This window comes from Oncorhynchus tshawytscha, linkage group LG05 (assembly GCF_018296145.1).
Source record: "Oncorhynchus tshawytscha isolate Ot180627B linkage group LG05, Otsh_v2.0, whole genome shotgun sequence".
Taxonomy (NCBI): domain Eukaryota; kingdom Metazoa; phylum Chordata; class Actinopteri; order Salmoniformes; family Salmonidae; genus Oncorhynchus; species Oncorhynchus tshawytscha.
In genome coordinates, this window is record NC_056433.1 from 62,094,726 (window position 1) to 62,111,198 (window position 16,473).

The 16,473-nt window shown below is 43.3% G+C and overlaps 1 pseudogene; it reads left to right on the forward strand.

Moving 5' to 3' along the window:
* Positions 1 to 1,073: 1,073 nt before the first annotated feature.
* LOC112251582 lies at positions 1,074 to 15,743 on the forward strand (annotated as a pseudogene).
* The last annotated feature ends 730 nt before the right edge of the window (positions 15,744 to 16,473 follow it).

Sequence of the window (16,473 nt, forward strand, 5' to 3'; positions counted from 1 at the left end):
GTGTCCTCAATACCTGTTTTCACTAAATGTGTTGTTAGCAGATTACAAAGTAGACTACATTTCTGCATATCATTGTTGGTATGGCTGCAATAATTAAGTGCTGCCATGTTATGCAATTTTATGGTGTGTTTAATGGTATCTTTGATCTAGTTTGTTTGCTACAATGGAATCAATTGAAAAGTGAAAACCCCACCAACCCTGCATGCCGGTCAAGTTAAATCCAATGCACTACTCACAGTCCCATCTCCTCATCAGAGGTGCATACTCCACACATGGTGTCCCAAATGCATTCTATAAAGACCATATCGAAAATGTAATTACTACAGTATACGTGTGTGTGTGTGTGTGTGTGTGTGTGTGTGTGTGTGTGTGTGTGTGTGTGTGTGTGTGTGTGTGTGTGTGTGTGTGTGTGTGTGTGTGTGTGTGTGTGTGTGTGTGTGTGTGTGTGTGTGTGTGTGTGTGTGTGTGTGTGAGGCTTCCAAATATAACAGATATTGATTAGGAAGCTATACATGTGCCTCTTCCATTGTGACGAGCATGTGTGTGTTGAGAAGAGTGTGAATGAAAAGTGTAAGAGTGTGAGAGCTGGAAGCTTGGTCGTGTTGCTCTAGATTTCTGATTTCTTTACCCCAGTCAGTTTCCATCTCCATCATCAAAGGGCTGGAGGGGAAATCCAACCAGAGCAGATCACAAAAAACTTGAGATAAAACTCTTCAAACAGTCCATGTTCAGATTAAAAAGGTTATAAGTGATGACGTTTCTGACATTTTGCCCTATAGTTGTCAGTGGAGTCATTTTATAATGTGAAGATGTTGGTGTCGGTGGTATTTGAAACTAATCGAAACCCCGTGTTCAGCAGGGTGTGGGAACCATGTCTTTGTAATGGAAAGGGAGAGCACTGATTTTCATATATGACAGACTTCCCCCTCTTTGGTTGGCTCTGTGTGGATTCTGAAACTCAGTCTGTCAGTGTTCAATACAGAGACCCTAATGGTATGTACCCTGGACCTGATCGAGGCTGGGATGAAGACCGTTGCCACCCTTTTATGCTAGTCATCCATGAGACACAGAGGATGGGCAACATTGTGCCGCTGGGTTTCCCCAAGATGGCAAGCAAAGACGCAACACTGGGGGGATACTTCGTACCCAAGGTGATAGACATTACCTACAGCATTAACAACAGTCCCTCCATGTATCAAGTGAATTATACTTGTTATCCCTAAACTTTTGTGACATTCAGCGCTCAAGGCTAACATTAGCACAAACCTAACAATAGCTACCAAAAGCCATGGATGATTTGTACAGTTAGTCATAATGTGGCAACTTTGCTATATGGCTGCTACATTGCAGTCTCAATGTCAACAGTGAAGAGGCGTCTCCGGGATGCTGGCCTTCTAGGCAGAGTTCCTCTGTCTAGTGTTTGTGTTCTTTTGCCCATCTTAATATTTTCTTTTTATTGGCCAGTCTGAGATAAGTTTTTTTCTTTGCAACTCTGCCTAGCAGGCCAGCATCCCGGAGTCGCCTCTTCACTGTTGATGTTGAGACTAGTGTTTGTGGGGACTATTTAATGAAGCTGCCAGTTGAGGACTTGTGAGGCATCTGTTTCTCAAACTAGACACTCTAATGCACTTGTCCTCTTGCTCAGTTCTATTCTGGTTAGAGCCCGTATGCGCTGTTCTAAGAAGGGAGTAGTACACAGCATTGTACGAGATCTTCAGTTTCTTTGCAATTTCTCCCATGGAACAGCCTTCATTTCTCAGAACAAGAATAGACTGACAGGTTTCAGAAGAAAGTTCTTTGTTTCTGGCCATTTTGAGCCTGTAATCGAACCCACAAATGCTGATGCTCCAGATACTCAACTAGTCTAAAGAAGGACAGTTTTATTGATTCTTTAATCAGGACAACAGTTTTCAGCTGTGCTAACATAATTGCAAAAGGGCTTTCTAATGATCAATATTAGCCTTTTAAAATTATAAACTTGGATTAGCTAACACAACGTGCCATTGGAACACAGGAGTGATGGTTGCTGATAATGGGCCTCGGCGCGCCTATGTAGATATTCCATAAAAAATCTGCCATTTCCAGCTACAATAGTCATTCACAAAATTAACAATGTCTACACTGTTTTACTGATCAATTTGATGCTATTTTAATGGACAAAAAATTAGCTTTTCTTTCAAAAACAAGGATATTTCTAAGTGACCCCAAACATTTGAATGGTAGTGTATACAGCAACACCTCCTCCATAAGCATTTCTGTCTCTTCTGTAGATGTTATAACCTTGTATTGCCACTGCTGTATCATCAAATTAATTATCTGAGTCTCAGAAATTGCTAATAACAGGTTATCTGATGTTAGCAAGTTATTGATTTCATGAACCTTATTTCCAAGGCTATATATATTAATATGGGCTGTTTTCCGCCCTTTCCTGGGTAGCTTATCAAATATAGACATAATATGGAAAGGGTGCACCCAAGTGTCCTTTCAACCTCTCCAAATTGTCAGAATGGGGTAATTCCACTGCTATTACACATTGAATAAGCCTAAATGGTATTGGTCCCACATTAAGAAGAACTATTTGCAAGAAATATTTGGAAAACAGATATAAATTATAAATGTAAATGGGCTTGACTCTTGTGAGAGGATCATACCCTGCAGTCCTCTTCTTATTGTCATTCTCCTCATCCTTTTGTGGGTCACTCATGTGAAGTGTACAGTTGATGGCCAAGAAACAGTTTTCACTAGTCAACTAGTCTTGATACCTTTGCCAGTCCCATGTATATCACCAGGGAAATGTAGGAGAGCATGTCACTCATGGTGACATGTTACCAGTGCATCTTGTTTCTCCTCTGCTGCTTAAAACCTGTTTGGGATAGGGGGCAGCATTTTCACGTTCGGATGAAAAGCGTTCCCAGAGTAAACTGCCTGCTACTCAGGCCTAGAAGCTAATATATGCATATTAGTAGATTTGGATAGAAAACACTCTGACGTTTCTAAAACTGTTTGTATGATGTCTGTGAGTATAACAGATATGGCAGGCGAAAACATGAGAAAAATCCAACCAGGAAGTGGGACATCTGAGGTTTGTAGTTTTTCAACTCATTGCCTATCAAATATACAGTGTCTATGGGGTCCTATTGCACTTCCTAAGGCTTCCACTAGATGTCAACAGTCTTTAGAACCTTGTTTGAGGCGGGGGAGGGGGAGAGAATGAGAGCTGTTTCAACCAGATGTCTGGCAGAATGCCATGAGCTGATCACGCGTACGCCCGTGAGAGCAACCTGAGTTCCATTGCATTTCTAAAGACAAAGGAATTCTCCGGATTGAACATTATTGAAGATTTATGTTAAAAACATCCTAAAGATTGATTCTATACATCGTTTGACATGTTTCTACGAACTGTAATATAACTTTTTGAACCCTTCGCCTGGACTTTCGCCTGGACTTATCCGCGCCTCGTGAGTTTGGATTTGTGAACTAAACGCGCTAACAAAAGGAGGTATTTGGACATAAATTATGGACTTTATCGAACAAAACATACATTTATTGTGGAACTGGGATTCCTGGGAGTGCATTCTGATGAAGATCATTAAAGGTAAGTGAATATTTATAACACTATTTCGGAGTTTTACTGACTCCACAACATGGCAGGTATCTGTATGGCTTGTTTTTGTGTCTGAGCGCTGTACTCAGATTATTGCATGGTTTGATTTTTCCGTAAAGCTTTTTTGAAATCTGACACAGTGGTTGCATTAAGGAGAAGTATATCTATAATTATGTGCATAACACTTGTATCTTTTATCAAAGTTTATGATGAGTATTTCTGTAAATGGATGTGGTTCTCTGCAAATTTGCCGGATATTTTCGAGGCACAACATTACTGAACATAACGTGCCAATGTAAACTGAGATTTTTGGATATAAATATGAACTTTATCGAACAAAACATACATGTATTGTGTAACATGAAGTTCTATGAGTGCCATCTGATGAAGATCGTCAAAGGTTAGTGATTCATTTTATCTCTATTTCTGCTTTTTGTGACTCCTCTCTTTGGCAGGAAAATGAAAGAATCCGTTCAAAATACTATGATGGCTTTGTGCGTTCTGAGTGCGTCCTGCCACAATGCCAGTGTGGTGAGATATTCCATTGGAATACAGCGATATGAGCACTATACTGTAAATACAAAAGTATGTGGACACCCCTTAAAATGTGTGGATTTGGCTATTTCAGCTACACCCGTTGCTGACAGGTGTATAAAATCGAGCACACAGCCATGCAATCAGCCTAGAAAAACACTGGCAGTAGAATGGCCTTAGAGCTCAGTGACTTCCAATGTGGCACTGTCATAGGATGCCACCTTTCCAACAAGTCAGTTCATCAAATATCTGCCCTGCTAGAGCTGCCCCGGTCAACTGTAAGAGCTGTTATTGTGAAGTGGAAACATCTAGGAGCAACAACGTCTGGACACACAAGTTCACAGAACGGGACCTCTGAGTGCTGAAGGGCATAGCGCTTAAAAATAGTCTGCTGAATTCCAAACTACCTGTGGAAGCAACTTCAGCACAATAACTGTTTGCTGGGAGCTTAATGAAATACATTTTTATGGTCGAGCAGCTGCACACAAGCCTAAGATCACCATGCACAATGCCAAGCGTCGGCTGGAGTGGTGTAAACCTAGCCGCCATTGGACTCTGGAGCAGTGGAAACATGCTCTAAAGTGATGAATCATGCTTCACCATCTGTCAGGAGGAGGAATAATGGTCTGGGGCTGTTTTTCATGGTTCGAGCTAGGGCCCTTAGTTCACGTGAAGGGAAATCTTAATGCTACAGCATACAATAACATTCTAGATGACTCTGTGCCCTGTGCACAAACCGAGAAAATACTCAATGGGTACACCGTGGTTCTGCGTAGCCTAGTTATGCAAATACATTTGAGACCAGTTTATTGCAGTTAATTACATCTTTGACTTAATAAGTTAAATATCTTTGAGTAGTTAACAGGGAAACAATGAGTCCCAGACAGTTCGCAATAGAACATACCAGAGGGGGGCGTAGTTTACGAGGCTGCCTAATTTATTGGGATCATCTTTCTACTTTTAAACTCGGGCAAAACAGAGATGCTTGTTCTAGGTCCCAAGAAACAAAGAGATCTTCTGTTGAATCTGACAATTAATCTTGATGGTTGTAGAGCCGTCTCAAATAAAACTGTGAAGGACCTCGGCGTTACTCTGGAACCTGATCTCTCTTTTGACGAACATATCAAGATTGTTTCAAGGACAGCTTTTTTTCTGTCTGCGTAACATTGCAATGGTCAGAAATGTTCTGTCCAAAATTGATGCAGAAAGATGAATCCATGCTTTTGTTACTTCTAGGTTAGACTACTGCAATGCTCTACTTACCGGCTACCCGGATAAAGCACTAAATAAACTTCAGTTAGTGCTAAATACGGCTGCTAGAATCCTGACTATAACCAAATAATTTGATCATATTACTCCAGTGCTAGCCTCCCTACACTGGCTTCCTGTTAAGGCAAGGGCTGATTTCAAGGTTTTACTGCTAACCTACAAAGCATTACATGGGCTTGCTCCTTCCTATCTTTACGATTTGGTCCTGCCATACTCCTTATTGTCCCTAGAATTTCTAAGCAAACAGCTGGAGGCAGGGCTTTCTCCTATAGAGCTCCATTTTTATGGAATGGTCTGGCTACCCATGTGAGAGACGCAGACTCGGTCTCAACCTTTAAGTCTTTATTGAAGACTCATCTCTTCAGTAGGTCCTATGATTGAGTGTAGTCTGGCCCGGGAGTGTAAAGGTGAACGGAAAGGCACTGGAGCACCGAACTGCCCTTGCTGTCTCTGCCTAGCCAGTTCCCCTCTCTCCCCTGGAATTCTCTGCTTCTAACCCTATTACAGGGGCCAAGTCACTGGCTTACTGGTGCTCTTCCATGCCGTCCCTAGGAGCGGTGCGTCACTTGAGTGGGTTGAGTCACTGACGTTGTCTTCCTGTCTGGGTTGGCGCTCCCCCTTGGGTTGTTCCGTGGCGGAGATCTTTGTGGGCTATACTTGGTCTTGTCTCAGGATGGTAAGTTGGTGGTTAAAGATATCCCTCTAGTGGTGTGGGGGCTGTGCTTTGGCAAAGTGGGTGGGCTTATATCCTGCTTGTTTGGCCCTGTCCGGGGGTATCATCGGATGGGGCCACAGTGTCTCCTGACCCGTCCTGTCTCAGCCTCCAGTATTTATGCTGCAGTAGTTTATGTGTCGGGGGGCTAGGGTCAGTCTGTTATATCTGGAGTATTTCTCCAGTGTCCTGTGTGAATTTAAGTATGCTCTCTCTAATTCTCTTTCTCTCTCTCGGGGGACCTGAGTCCTAGGACCATGCCTCAGGACTACTTGGCATGATGACTCCTTGCTGTCCCCAGTCCACCTGGCCATGCTGCTGCTCCAGTTTCAACTGTTCTGCCTGCGGCTATGGAACCCTGACCTGTTCACTGGACGTGCTACCTGTCCCAGACCTGCTGTTTTCAACTCTCTAGAGACAGCAGGTACGGTAGAGATACTCTCAATGATCGGCTATGAAAAGCCAACTGACATTTACTCCTGAGGTGCTGACCTGTTGCATCCTCGACAACTACTGTGATTATTATTATTTGACCGTGCTGGTCATTTATGAACATTTGAACATCTTGGCCATGTTCTGTTATAATCTCCACCCGGCACAGCCAGAAGAGGACTGGCCACCCCTCATAGCCTGGTTCCTCTCTAGTTTTCTTCCTAGGTTTTGGCCTTTCTAGGGAATTTTTCCTAGCCATCGATCTTCTACACCTGCATTGCTTGCTGTTTGGGGTTATAGGCTGGGTTTCTGTACAGCACTTTGAGATATCAGCTGATGTAAGTAGGGCTATATAAATACATTTGATTTGATTTGATCTGGTTACCACCAGTGTTTGAAATACAAAGCCTTTTTCTAAAATGGATTTAATGAATCTACACACAATACTCCATAATGACAAAGCAAAAACAGGTTTTTAGATGTTTTCAAATGTTTTAATAAACCACCGAAATATCACATGAGAAGAGTGAGTATTCAAACCCTTTACTCAGCACTTTGTTGAAGCACCTTTGGCAGGGATTACAGCCTCGAGTCTTCTTGGGTATGGCACCACAAGCCTGGCACACCTGTATTTTGCGAGTTTCTCCCATTCTTCTCTGCAGATCCTCTCTAGCTCTGTCAGGGTGAATGGGGAGCGTCGCTGCAAAGCTATTTTCAGGTCTCTCCAGAGATGTTCAATCGGGTTCAAGTCTGGGCTCTAGCTGGGCCATTTGAGGACATTCAGAGACTTGTCCCAAAGCCACTCCTGCATTGTCTTGGATGTGTGCTTAGTCATTGTTCTGTTGGAAGTTGAACCTTCGCCCCAGTCTGAGGTCCTGAGTGCTCTGAAGCAGGTTTTCATCAAGGATCTCTCTGTACTTTGTTCCGTTCATCTTTCCCTAGATCCTAACTAGTCTCCCAGTTCCTGCCGCTGAAAAATATCCCCACAGCATGAAGCTGCCACCACCATGCTTCACTGTAGGGATGTGCCAGGTTTCCTCCAGACGTGACGATTGACATTCAAACCAGAGAATCTTGTTTCTCATGGACTGAGAGTCTTTTAGGTGCCTTTTGGCAACTCCAAGCGGGCTGTCATGTGCCTTTTACTGAGGAGTGGCTTCAGTCTGGCCACTCTACCATAAAGGACTGATTGGTGGAGTGCTGCAGAGATGGTTGTCCTTCTGGAAGGTTCTGCCATCTCCACAGAGGAACCATCGGGTTCTTGGTCACCTTCCTGACCAAGGCCCTTCTCCCCTGATTGCTCAGTTTCACAGAGCTGCCAGCTCTAGGAAGAGTGTTGGTGGTCCCATATTTCTGTCAGAGTGACCATCGGGTTCTTGGTCACCTTCCTGACCAAGGCCCTTCTCTCCTGATTGCTCAGTGTTGGTGGTCCCAAACTTCTTCCATTTAATAATGATTGAGGCCACTGTGTTCTTGGGGACCTACAATGCTGCAGAAATGTTTTGGTACCCTTCCCCAGATCTGTGCCTCGACACAATCCTGTCTCAGACAATTCCTTTGACCTCATGGCTTGGTTTTTGATCTGACATGCACTGCCAACTGTGGGACCTTATATAGACAGGTGTGTGCCTTTTCAAATCATGTCCAGTCAATTGAATTTACCACAGGTGGACTCCAATAAAGTTGTAGAAACATCTCAAGGGTGACCAATGGAAACAGGATGCACATGAGCTCCATTTCAAGTCTCATAGCAAAGGGTCTGAATACTTATGTAAATAAGGTATTTCTGTTTTTATTTTGAATACATTTGCAAACATTTCTAAAAAGATGTTCTCACTTTGTCATTCTGGGGTATTGTGAATAGATTATCATTTTTATTTATTTAATCCATTTTAAAATAAGGCATAACAAAATGTTAAAAAGTCCAAGGGGTCTGAATACTTTCCGAACACACTGTACATTGAGCTCGTTGACAAAACAGACCATGGGATGCCTTTTCACACGAAAGTCAGCGACGGGTCTGTGTAAACTATGCGATCATATTGGAGACAGGTTTATAGCACTGAATGTCATCTATTAACTTAATTATTTGGATTTTCTTGTGATCACAACAAATCTACTTATTTTTCTCAAATATAGATATAATTAAAGTAGGTTTTCTTTGAAAAGATGGGCCTTTCTGAGAATAGAACATTCAGTTTTCTGCCTGAGTGTGGCACTGTTTACTACAATTACTGGATTACCTTGTGACCAGTGCCCCCGTGGTGGCGGTGGTGTTATAGTATGGGCAGGCAGATGCCACGGACAATGAACACGATTGCATTTTATTGATGGCAATTTAAATGCACAGAGATACCGTGACGAGATCCTGAGGCCCATTGTCGTGCCATTCATCCACCGCCATCACCTCATGTTTCAGTATGATAATGCACTGCCCCATGTTGCAAGAGTCTGTACACAGTTCCTGGAAGCTGAAAATGTCCCAGTTCTTCCATGACCTGCATACTCACCATGATGTCGCCCATTGAGCATGTTTTAGATGCTCTGGATCAACATGTAAGACAGTGTGTTCCAGTTTCCGCCAATAGCCAGCCACTTCCCACAGCCATTTAAGTGGAGCGGGACAACTATCTACAGGCCACAATCAACAGCCTGATCAACTCTATGCAAAGGAGATGTGTAGCACTGCATGAGGCAAATGGTGGCATCTGTGACCAACAGATGCATATCTGTATTCACAGTCAGGTGAAATCCATAAATTAGGGCCAAAATTATTTCTTTCAATTGACTGATGTCCTTATATGAACTGTAACTCAGTAAAATCTTAGAAATTGTTGCATGTTGCGTTTATATTTTGGTTCAGTGTAGTTTGTAAGATAGCCTTAACTTTAGGCTATTTATTGTATTACAAAAATAATATTGAATTGTGTTTGGTTGACAACGCAACCAAATATCAACATTTAAAGGATATCTAATGCTTGTATTTTTTCATCTGAGCTACTGGCTTAATCCTATTCTTGAACTTTTATTTTTGGTTTAATTGGAGACGTGAATCCTATATATAATTTGTTAACTTGTCGACAAGTTAATAGGCTATTTATTGTATTGCAAAAGTGATATTGAACTTTGTTTAAAGTGCATTTCAAGTTTGATTCGATTAAATTTAGTCCTGTTCTTAGATTTTTGGTTGTAGACAAACTGGATATTTAATTGTGTTTGATTGTCAACGCAACCAAATATCAACATTCGAAGGAGATATCTTTTGTGCTACTGACTTAGTCTGCCTTTATTTCCTTTTCATCTACAATTGAATAATTGACATGTTGGATTCACGTCTTCATCTCAACCAAGAATCAAACTTGAAAAAAAATATGACTAAATCAAATGAAACTTTATGTAAAGTGCATTTATAGTTTGATTTGATTCTTTAACTTAGATTTCAATGATTCATTTGTATCGAAACTAGAATTAAAGCCAGACCAAGTCAGTGGTATAGATGGAACAATCCAAGCAGAAGATACATCTCCTTCAGATGTTGATATTTGGTTGCGTTGACAACCAAACACAATTCAATATCCAGTTTGTCTACAAAGTAATAATTATTATTTTGGAATCACATCTCCATCTCAACCAAGAATCTAAGAATAGGACTAAATCTAATCTAATCAATCTTTAAGTGCCTTTTAAATAAAGTTTGATTTGATTTAGTCCTATTCTTTGACTTAGATTTTTGCTTGTGATTGAGGAGTGAATCCAACATATGAATGATTAACTTGAAGATTACATTTGAAATCAACCGAAGCTTGAAACCCTAGGCAATTTGTTTTGTATGTTTTTAGTTGAACCCTAGATTGAATTGAAACAATAGCTGTTGATGACTTTGCAAATGCTTTATACTGTAGGCCTAAATAGTAACATTTACCCCTCGATAGAAACAGTGACTATATTTAGTTATTAAGAGATCGCTCAATAATCATTCTCACAATAGCACATTGGTAGTAGTCAGTGGTTCTAATCAGATCTGGGCTTGGTTAAAACCCTGGATGGGAGGCCATAATAATAGCTGTAGATAAATCAACTCTCCAGTAGGAGGTGCTGCATAGCCTATTGTTTTATTCTAATAGTGGACATAACATTGAAGATCTGACGTTTCAAAGGTACAAATTCAACCTATTTTAAACAAGATTTGTCTATGTTGAAAATTGGTTACAATGATGACAATCCTGTGGTTGAAATTCCAACCTCAAAACAACAGTTTATGTTCATGACATTTTTCAAATCCAATGCATTTTTTATGTAGATTCCACGTCACAATACGTTGACAAATTATGTTGAAATAACGTTGATTAAACCAGTTTGTGCCCAGTGGGTTATGAATAAACTTAAGCTTAGCAAGACAGTCTTGTGGAGTTTAAACCATGTCGGTCACATCATGCCCCCCTCTCTACAGGTCTATTCGTGAGTAACGGCCTGCCATGGAAGAAGCAGAGAAGGTTCGACCCTGTTCACCCTGAAAACCTTTGGCCTGGGGAAGAAGTCCATGGAGGGGGTCATCTGTGAGGAGATGTGCTTCCTACAGGATGAGATGTAGAGAAGTAGGGAGGAGAGAGCAAAAGGGAAACAAGGGGAGAGGAATGAGACAGGTACAGAAGAGAGGGAAGAGGTGCAGAGGCACTGATCTATGTGTGATGTCACAAGACTGATTTACCAAACAGGTCAATCCCCTCCCTTTCTTTTCTCAGGCGGAGCCTTCTACCCTGCATCCATGTTCAACAAATGCCGTGTCCAATATCATCTGGCAGATATTGTTTGGGAAGAGGTTTGACAACAGAGACCACAACTTCCAGATCCTGCTGATGTACTTGAACGAGGCCATCTGGCTGGAAGGAACCATGTGGAGCTTGGTAGGAACTCACTGGAGGAGGAAATACACCTGGAGATGAATGACTTGATGACTACTTAACTGGGTTGGGCTTGATTCCATTTAAATTCAGTGTAATGACCCTGGTGGCAATAAGCATGATTACAACTCCCCCAAGGGATCTAGCTTTGACTGACAGACCATGGCATGTTCCCTCTGTGTACTCTAGCTGTACGACGTGTTCTCCGCACTGATGGAGCATCTCCTAGGTCCTCACAACACCATGTTCAGCTACTATATGGCCCTGGAGGAACTCATCAGGGAGGACGTGGAAAGACACAGGCAGGACATGAACACCAGCAACCCCAGAAACTACATTGACACCTTCCTCACTGAGATAGAGAATGTAAGCAGCTCGTCCACCCTCTTACTATGGAAAACTGTTTGGCTATGGTAGAATGGAGAGAAGATCTAGTGTGTGGTTTCAAAAACAAATGAGAGGAGTAATCATTTTGACAGGTAGTCAAGTTACAGTCCTGAAGTGGATCCACACACCCTTGGTGGTTCATACACTGTTATACATTTTGTTTCGAATGCCGGCCTCCTTCCTCCCTGGTCCCTCTGCTGAGAGCACAAGCACTCCAGTGAGGATGGTTTCCAGGAGGCCAACCTGGTGCTCTTCCTGGCCGGCACTGAGACCCCCTCCACCACTGTGCTCTGGCCCTGGTCATCCTCAACAAACACCCACACATATAAGGTGAGATAGTGACCTCTGTGGATCAAATAAAACATTTGTAAAGAAAGTTACTGGATTTTCAGCAAAAGGGTTTACCAAGAAAAAACTAAAAAAACTACAAATTCATGGCAGATGAGTTGGAACACTCACAAGCAGCGATTTACTTCTTACGCTCAGGCTTTTTTCCATTATCATCAGAGAAATATAAGTAGGTGACTGATGTTTCAACGTCAACATGACATCTTCATCGGAGTGCTCCATCTACTGTCTGCCACAATATGTTTTCATGCCTTTTTTACATTTTATATATACACTACCGTTCAAAAGTTTGGGGTCACTTAGAAATGTCCTTGTTTTTGATGTTTTTTAATGGGATATCAACATAGGCGTGCAGAGGCCCATTAACAGCAACCATCACTCCTGCGTTCCAATGGTACGTTGTGTTAGCTAATCCAAGTTTATCATTTTAAAAGGCTAATTCATCATTAGAAAACTCTTTTGAAATTATGTTAGCACAGCTGAATACTGTTGTTCTGATTAAAGAAGCAGTAAAACTGGCCTTCCTTAGACTAGTTGAGGCGTATCTGGAGCATCAGCATTTGTGGGTTTGATTAAAGGCTCAAAATGGCCAGAAACAAAGAAATTTCTTCTGAAACTCAGTCAGTCTATTCTTGTTCTGAGAAATGAAGGCTATTCCATGGGAGAAATTGCCAAGAAACTGAAGATATCGTACAATGCTGTGTACTACTCCCTTCACAGAACTGCACAAACTGGCTCTAACCGGAATAGAAAGAGGAGTGCGAGGCCCCAGTGCACAACTGAGCAAGAGGACAAGTACATTAGAGTGTCTAGTTTGAGAGATAGACGCCTCACAATTCCTCAACTGGCAGCTTATTAAATAGTACCCGCAAATCACCACTCAATGTCAACAGTGAAGAGGCGATTCTGGGATGCTGGCCTTCTAGGCAGTTGCAAAGAAAAATACATATCTCAGACTGGCCAATAAAAATAAAAGATTAAGATGGGCAAAAGAACACATACACTGGACAGAGGAAGATTGGAAAAAAAGTATTATGGACAGACAAACCTAAGTTTGAGGTGTTCGGATCACAAAGAAGAACATTCGCGAGACGCAGAAAAAAATCAAATATGCTGGAGGAGTGCTTGACGCCATCTGTAAAGCATGGTGGAGGCAATGTGATGGTCGGGGGGTGCTTTGGTTGTGGTAAAGTGAGAGATTTGTACAGGGTAAAAGGGATCTTGAAGAAGGAAGGCTATCACTCCATTTTGCAACGCCATGACATACCCTGTGGACGGTGCTTAATTGGAGCCAATTTCCTCCTACAACAGGGCAATGACCTAAAGCACAGCTCCAAACTATGCAATAACTATTTATGGAAAAAGCAGGCAGCTGGTATTCTGTCTATAATGGAGTGGCCAGCACAGTCACCGGATCTCAACCCTATTGAGCTGTTGTGGGAGCAGCTTGACCGTATGATACGTAAGAAGTGCCCATCAATCCAATCCAATTTGTGGGAGGTGCTTCGGGAAGCATGGGGTGAAATCTTTTCAGATTACCTCAACAAATTGACAACTAGAATGCCAAAGATCTGCAAGGCTGTAATTGCTGCAAATGGAGGATTCTCTGACGAAAGCAAAGTTTGAAGGACACAATTATTACAATTAACGCCGGAGGGGCTTTTCCAATACGTCCGTATGCCGTTCGGTCTACATGGAGCGGCGGAAACGTTCCAACAACTGATGGATACCCTGCTTAGACCCCATCAGGCTTACGCAGCAGCCTATATTGACGATGTCGTCATACACATGGAGGACTTGGGCGACCACCTAAACAAGGTAAGAGCTGTGTTGGCAAGCCTGGAGGCTGCCAGGCTTACAGCCAATCCTAAGAAAACGCCACCTAGGCTTAAACGAAGCTGAATACTTGGGGTACACTATTGGCAGTGGCCTCATCAAACCCCAGAAGGAGAAAACACAGGCGGTGCCGGTGCGGGAGTGGCCTAGGCCCGCTAACAAGAAGGCGGTGCGTGACTTCATGGGCCTGACAGGATACTTTCGGCACTTCATACCGAACTATTCCACCATAGCAGCACCACTGACCGACCTTACCCAAAAATCAGAACCAGTGCGTGTGGTATGGACCGACAGGGCCGAAAAAGCTTTTAATGAACTTAAGACTGTGCTATGCACAAACCCTGTTTTCAGGATGCCAGACTTTAACATGCCTTTTACTGTATTCACAGACGCATCAGACACGGGGATAGGGGCAGTGTTGTCGCAGGTGGAGGGGAGGAGGAACACCTCGTTGTGTATATCAGCCGTAAGCTGTCCCCAAGGGAGCAAAACTATGCTACGGTGGTGAGAGAGAGGTTGGCGATTAAGTGGGCATTAGGGTATCTGAGGTACTACCTCCTGGGGAGAAATTTCCATCTGGTCACTGACCACACCCCCCTCAAGTGGATGGCGGGACAGAGGGACAACAATAGCTGGATAACGAGGTGGTTCCTAGCACTGCACCGTTTACATTCGAGGTGGTTCACATGCCCGGAAAACTACACAGTAACGCGGATGCTCTTTCTCGCCGAGACCTGGTGGGTCCAGCTGGCGCGAGCACCCCTGGGTCTGGCTTGAGGGGGGATGTGTGAGGGATCAGCCGGATCAAGTGGTCTGTCTGCGCCCTCTCCTGGAGGTGGGCTGCAGTACAGCCACTACTGATGCTCACCTGAGGTCAATTGACTAATTGTGTTTGTGCTCTCTTAAGGACCAGACTGAAGGGGCAGAGGGGGGCAGAGTGAGGTTACAGCGAATTCCACAACACCATGATTCCCTGTTATATGTTCGGATCAAGCTGTTAGTTTTGCGTTTAGTACCAACTGATTGTTTTTGGGGGGGATAGCTATTACCCTGGTCTTTGTTTGTACTGCCCCGGGGGGAGAGTTGAAAGAAAAACCCCCGATACAGTTTCCTTCTTTTTATTTAAGTCACGTCTCTGTGTCTCATTTTGTGCTGTCGCGCCTAAGATTTTGTCAGTGAATAGGTATGGCCTTTCACACAGCATACATCCTTTGAGATCATTAGTGAAGGGACACAATAAATGGATGTCGGTAGACGCTGTTGGTGAATGTTCTTTGCATTGTACTGAATTTAGGCAAGGGCAGAGGATATTGTTTGTGTTGTTCTCAGGGAACAGTGTTGATGCACGTTCTGACCTCGGTGCTGTTTGACAAGACGGAGAGGGAAACACCAGACACCTTCAACCAAGGACACTTCCTGCACCAGGTCGTCAAGTTTGTCCAGAGGGAAGCGTTCTTGCCCTTCTCTGCAGGTAATCCTAACATAGCCAGAAACCTAGTCTGTACTGGTCCTAACCCTTCACAGGTAGGGGATTCCTATACAGTGTTGTCAGAGAATCAGTTGAAAACCCCAGCACATCACATCTCTGTGTGTCTGTCCAGGTTAACTTGTGTGGCTTGGGGAGGGTCTGGCCAGGATGGAGCTCTTCCTGTTTTTGATCAGTTCATTCCAGAAGTTCTGTTTCTCCACGTTGGAGGGGGTGGAGCTGAGTCTAGAGTGAAAAGTGGGAACTATGATTTCGCCCCTCACTTTCAAGATTGACTGTATGTCAAGGCTCGTTCGAACGCTTAGATAGACGCCACGGCTTGTTAGAACCCCTTCCAGATCTATGACACTGTTTGTTACAACCCCTTCCAGATCTACGCCACGGCTTGTTAGAACCCCTTCCAGATCTACGACACAGTTTGTTACAACCCCTTCCAGATCTATGACACAGTTTGTTAGAACACCTTCCAGATCTACGCCACGGTTTGTTAGAACCCCTTCCAGATCTACGCCACGGCTTGTTAGAACCCCTTCCAGATCTACGCCACGGCTTGTTAGAACCCCTTCCAGATCTACGCCACGGCTTGTTAGAACCCCTTCCAGATCTATGCCACGGCTTGTTAGAACCCCTTCCAGATCTACGCCACGGTTTGTTAGAACCCCTTCCAGATCTACGACATGGTTTGTTAGAATCCCTTCCAGCTCTACGCCACAGTTTGTTAGAACCCCTTCCAGATCTATGCCATGGTTTGTTAGAACCCCTTCCAGATCTACGACACGGTTTGTTAGATCCCCTTCCAGATCTACGACACGGTTTGTTAGAACGCCTTCCAGATCTACGACACGGTTTGTTAGAACCCCTTCCAGATCTACGCCACGGTTTGTTAGAACCCCTTCCAGATCTACGCCACGGTTTGTTAGAACCCCTTCCAGATCTACGCCACGGTTTGTTAGAACCCCTTCCA